Consider the following 5,090-nt stretch of genomic DNA (forward strand, 5'->3'; position numbering starts at 1 on the left):
CCTGTCTCTACTAAAAATACAAAAAAATTAGCTGGGTGTGGTTGCAGGTGCCTGTAGTCCCAGCTACTCAGGAGGCTGAGGCAGGAGAATGGCATGAACCTGGGAGGTGGAGCTTGCAGTGAGCGGAGATGGCACCACTGCACTCCAGCCTGGGCAACAGAGTGAGACTCTGTCTCAGAAAAAAAAAAAAAAAATTTTTTTTTTCAAGGTTTGGGTGCACTGTTCCTGGAAGTGCTGCAGTACCAGGTCAATGTGTGGAGTGGATGTAGCAAGCTCCTATTCCATCTCCTATTTCCAAAAATCCATTTAATATATTGTCCTTGGATAGAGGACATGTCAGATATGAAACTGATAAAAACAGATACTATACTTTATCTTAGCCAAAAGGCCAAGAAGTGATCCTTAGTCTTCTTCTAAGAGAGTTTCTTAGTCTTTCTTTATTGTTCGTGATATTTGCATTAATTTTTTAATTAAAAAATAATCAGGGAGGCTGGGTGTGGTGGCTCACACCTGTAATCCCAGCACTTTGGGAGGTTGAGGTTGGTGGATCACCTGAGGTCAGGAGTTTGAGACCAGCCTGGCCAACATGGCGAAACCCCGTTTCTACTAAAAATATAAAAAATTAGCTGGGCTGTAATCCTAGCTACTCAGGAGGCTGAGACAGGATAATCGCTTGAACCCAGGAGGTGGAGGTTGCAGTGAGCCGAGATTGCACCATTGCACTCCAGCCTGGGCAACAAGAACAAACCATCTCAAAAAAAAAAAAAAAAATCAGGGAAATGTTTCCCTCTCTTCTTCATTTCCTTCCTTTGAATATTTTAGTTTAAAGCCATTAGGTTGGGTTGAACAAAGTCTGCATCAGTGGGTCGTGTGGTAGTGGCGTTTTGGGGGCCTGTCATGGGGTGTATTAGTTTGTTCTCACATTGCAATAAAAAATACCTGAGGTAGCAGGGCACAGTGGCTTATGCCTGTAATCCCAGCACTTTGGGAGGCTGAGGCGGGAGGATCGCTTGAGGTCAGGAGTTCAAGACCAGCCTTGACAATATGGTGAAACTCCATCTCTACTAAAAATACAAAAATTAGCTGGGCATGGTGGGTGCCTGTAATCCCAGCTACTTGGGAGGCTGAGGCACGAGAATCACTTGAACCTGGGAGGCAGAGGTTGCAGTGAGCCAAGACTGAGATAGCGCCACTGCACTCCAACCTGGGCAACAGAGCAAGACTGCCTCAAAAAACAAAAACAAACAAGCAAAAAAACCTGAGGCTTAATTGGCTCACAGTTCTGCAAGCTGTACGGGACGCATGATGCTGGCATCTGCTGGGCTTCTGGAGAGGCCTCGGGAAACTTACAATCATGGTGGAAGGCAAAGGAGGAGGAGGCACATCACATGGCCAGAGCTGGAGCAAGGGAGAGAGGGGGAATGTGCCACACACTTTTTAACAACCAGAACTCACTATCATGAGGGTAGCACCAAGGGAATGGTATTAAACATTCATGAGAAGTCCACCCTCATGATCCAATCACCTCCCACCAAGCTCTGCCTCCAATACTGAGGATTACAATTCAGCATGAGACTGGGTTAAGACAAATATCTAAACTATATCATAGGGTATAAGAGCCTAAGTGGAGTGAGGCGGCCTCTGTGAATGAGGGGTGGTGATAGCCTGATAACATTGTCAGGGTCTGAGTGGAAGGAAGAGGACACCTGTGCCAGTGCAGGGGTGAGGATGGGCCATCTGCACAGATGAGAGCAGCTGTGCAGGGGTATGATGGCAGAAACAGAAGATTGTTAATGTATAGGGGCTCTGATCATATGAATGAACATACTGAGAATAGTAAAAGACAGGTGTCTGCCTAGCAGAGAGAGAAGTTACATGTGGAGAGGAAAGTGACTAGAATTAATGAATCTTGTGGTGTTGGATAAGAATGAAAGGTAACCATATAAACTTAAGGCTTTCATATATAAAAATAAATAGGGAAAAATAAATAAGTAAATATAGGTCTATCCTCTGAGAGGGTCTGGGAGGAGCAACACCTCATAGCAATGAGCACATTTTGTACTCAGGTTTTGGCTTCTAAATACTATTCTTGCCAGGTGCAGTGGCTCACACCTGTAAGCCCAGCAATTTGGGAGGCCAAGGTGGATGGATCACCTGAGGTCAGGAATTCGAGACTAGCCTAACCAATGTGGTGAAACTCTGTCTCTACTAAAAATACAAAAATTAGCTGGGCATGGTGGCGTGCACCTGTAGTCCCAGCTACTTGGGAGGCTGAGACAGAGGAATCGCTTGAACCTGGGAGGTGGCGGTTGCGGTAAGCTGAGATCACACCACTGCACTCCAGACTGGGTAACAGAGCGAGATCCCATCTGAAAAAAATATATAAATAAATATAAGAATAAATAAATAAATAAATAAATAAATACCATTCTTTGCTAAAAGAAATCAAGGCTCTTTGGAGAAATGTCTAATTTTAAGGCTGGGCCAGAGAGAGTACCAAATGAGCCTGCAATATCTTTTGTGTCAGAAATTAAGGAGGTGCTCCTATATCATTTAGTGGTTAGGAAAAAGAAAAAAAATAAGAAAGTGCTAAGACAATAATGGACACTTGTCAAAAGAACATATAAACTAGCTTGAAGGGGTTCCCACTTGCTAATTCTGGGATAATTTGAGCATCGATATAAATAATAACAATTATAGATTATAACTCATTTAATATAAGGGGAATGAGCTTATACTGAAATAAATAAATAATACATGGGAAGAGGAGAAAGCTTTTCCTTACCACGGAATGTCAACTAATGAACTTAGAATAATAATGGAATTAGAACATCACTTTGGCAAGCAAAATAATGGTAAAAATTCAGCTCAGAATCACCAAGGGATGCTAAAAATATTGGCTGAAAGTTGGATGAGAAATGGATATTTACATCACTTCAAAGTACCTCCCAGTAAATAGTCAATGACTACAAAAGAAAAAAAGAGTAATTTTACAGTGGAGAAATCTGGCAGATGTTATCTACTCAAGGTTAACATCACAAGTAATGGGCCAAGTCAATATCGAGCACCCCTTGATAGTGTGGACACAACATCACTTCTGTGACATCCTTGACAAAAATGTATAACCTAGATGTAATCGTGAGGAAACATCAGACAAACACAAAATGCGGAACTTTCCATTTAGGAAAAAAAAAAACTGGCCAGTAATCTTCAAAAGTTTCAAGGCCAGCCAGGAAGAGTGGCTCAGGTCTGCAATCCCAGCTCTGGGAGGACAAGGTGGGAGAATCCATTGAGGCCAGGAGTTTGAGATCAGCCTGGGCAACATGGTGGGACACTATTTCTACAAAAATTTTTTTTTAAATTTCAAAGCCATGAAAGTCCATGAACAAGTGGGGAGTTCTTCCAGATTAAAGCAAATTGAAAAAACATGACAACTAAATGCTATGCATGATCCTGGATTGAATACTTTTCTATAAAGGATGTTACTGGAACAATTAGTGAAACTCAAGTGGCTCATGAGGATTAGACAGCAGTAAGTTATTGATGTTAGTTTCTGATTTTGATGGTTGTATTATTGTAAAGAGAAAATAATCAGGGAAATAAACAACTATTTATACACCCAAGACCTGCTATTTCTCTGGTATTCTGCTCCTTCCTTCTTCCCTCCCTCCCTCCTTCCTCGCTTCCTCGTTTCCTCTCTTTCTTTCTTAGACAGAGTCTAGCTCCATCACTCAGGGTGGAGTGCAGTGGTGCGATCTCAGTTCACTGCAACCTCTACTTCCCGCGTTCAAGCAGTTCTCCTGCCTCAGTGTCCTGAGTAGCTGGGATGACAGGCACCCGCCACTAGGCTTGGCTAATTTTTGTATTTTTAGTAGAGACAGGGTTTCACCATATTGGCCAGGCTGGTCTCGAACTCCTGGCCTCAAGTGATCTGCCCGCCTCAGTCTCCCAAAGTGCTGGGATTACAGGTGTGAGCCACCACGCCTAGCATATTCCACATCTTAATTGGCATTACCACCATCTATCTATCGAGGAACCCAAGCTTGAAACACAGAAGTTATCCTTGACTGCTTTCTTACAACCTGAAAGTCCATCTGGAACAGCCTCTGTATCTATTAAATAGACCAATAGTATTATGAAACGTCTGTGTCTTGGAACATCATATTGCAATTTAGAGGAATGAAGTCAGTCTGTTTAGCAACATCATGATAAAAGGAGAAAGTTGTGAAGAGAATATGGAGATCCCATTTTTGTCAATCTTTGTACTGCAGCAGACCAAGGTGTGGTGAAGATGTATTCCAAACTATTAATGGATGTTATCTCTTTGGGATGGGATTTTTGAATTTTCTTTTCTGTACTGTTTGGAGTTTTGTTGTTGTTGTTGTTGTTATGTTACAGTGATACATTTAAAAAAATAAAGAGATTTTACTTTTGAAAAACTGCTTAACATAAATGAAATGGCAGAGACTTACAAAGGAGATAGAAGCTATTCACCTTCAAAGAACTTCAACTCTAATCAGACAAGGTAAAAATTATTTATATATATTATAGAATACTTGTAAAAACAACATGGAGGAAACACAAATATCAAGGCAAGCTGCAGCTATAAAAAGGACTTCGCATTTGAGGAAATTAGAAGAAAGATGGATACTGGAGGACGTGGGGAGACTGAGAGCAAAGGGGGCACAACTGGAGAGGTCTTGGCTGTGAGATGACTTTTGAAGAAGGGAGGGTCCTGGGAGGCAGGAAGAAGGCTATTTTCACAGAATGGGGGAGTGGGCTCTTGGTTCTGAGTTTTGAGCTATGTGGGAGGCTACGGCAAGATGCTCTGCTGGCAGGACAGGCTGTTTCTCCCTGGGTTTTTGTCTGTCCCTTCTTTTTCTTTTTTTTCTTTTTTTCTTTTTTTTTTTGAGACGGAGTCTCACTCTGTCATCCAGGCTGGAGTGCAGTGGCGCATCTCAGCTCACTGCAACCTCCGCCTCCTGGGTTCAAGAGATTCTCCCGCCTTGGCCTCCCAGGTAGCTGGGATTATAGGCACCCGCCATCATGCCTGGCTAATTTTTGTGCTTTTGTAGAGATGAGGTTTCACT

At 42.4% G+C, this 5,090-nt stretch overlaps 1 non-coding gene across 1 annotated transcript; it reads right to left on the bottom strand.

The window, feature by feature from the left end:
• Positions 1 to 209: 209 nt before the first annotated feature.
• Positions 210 to 400, bottom strand: LOC115836098. The gene has a single exon (XR_004031102.1). It is a non-coding gene; the product is annotated as a U2 spliceosomal RNA (small nuclear RNA).
• Between the last annotated feature and the right edge of the window lie 4,690 nt (positions 401 to 5,090).

This window comes from Nomascus leucogenys, chromosome 1a (genome assembly GCF_006542625.1).
Source record: "Nomascus leucogenys isolate Asia chromosome 1a, Asia_NLE_v1, whole genome shotgun sequence".
NCBI lineage: Eukaryota > Metazoa > Chordata > Mammalia > Primates > Hylobatidae > Nomascus > Nomascus leucogenys.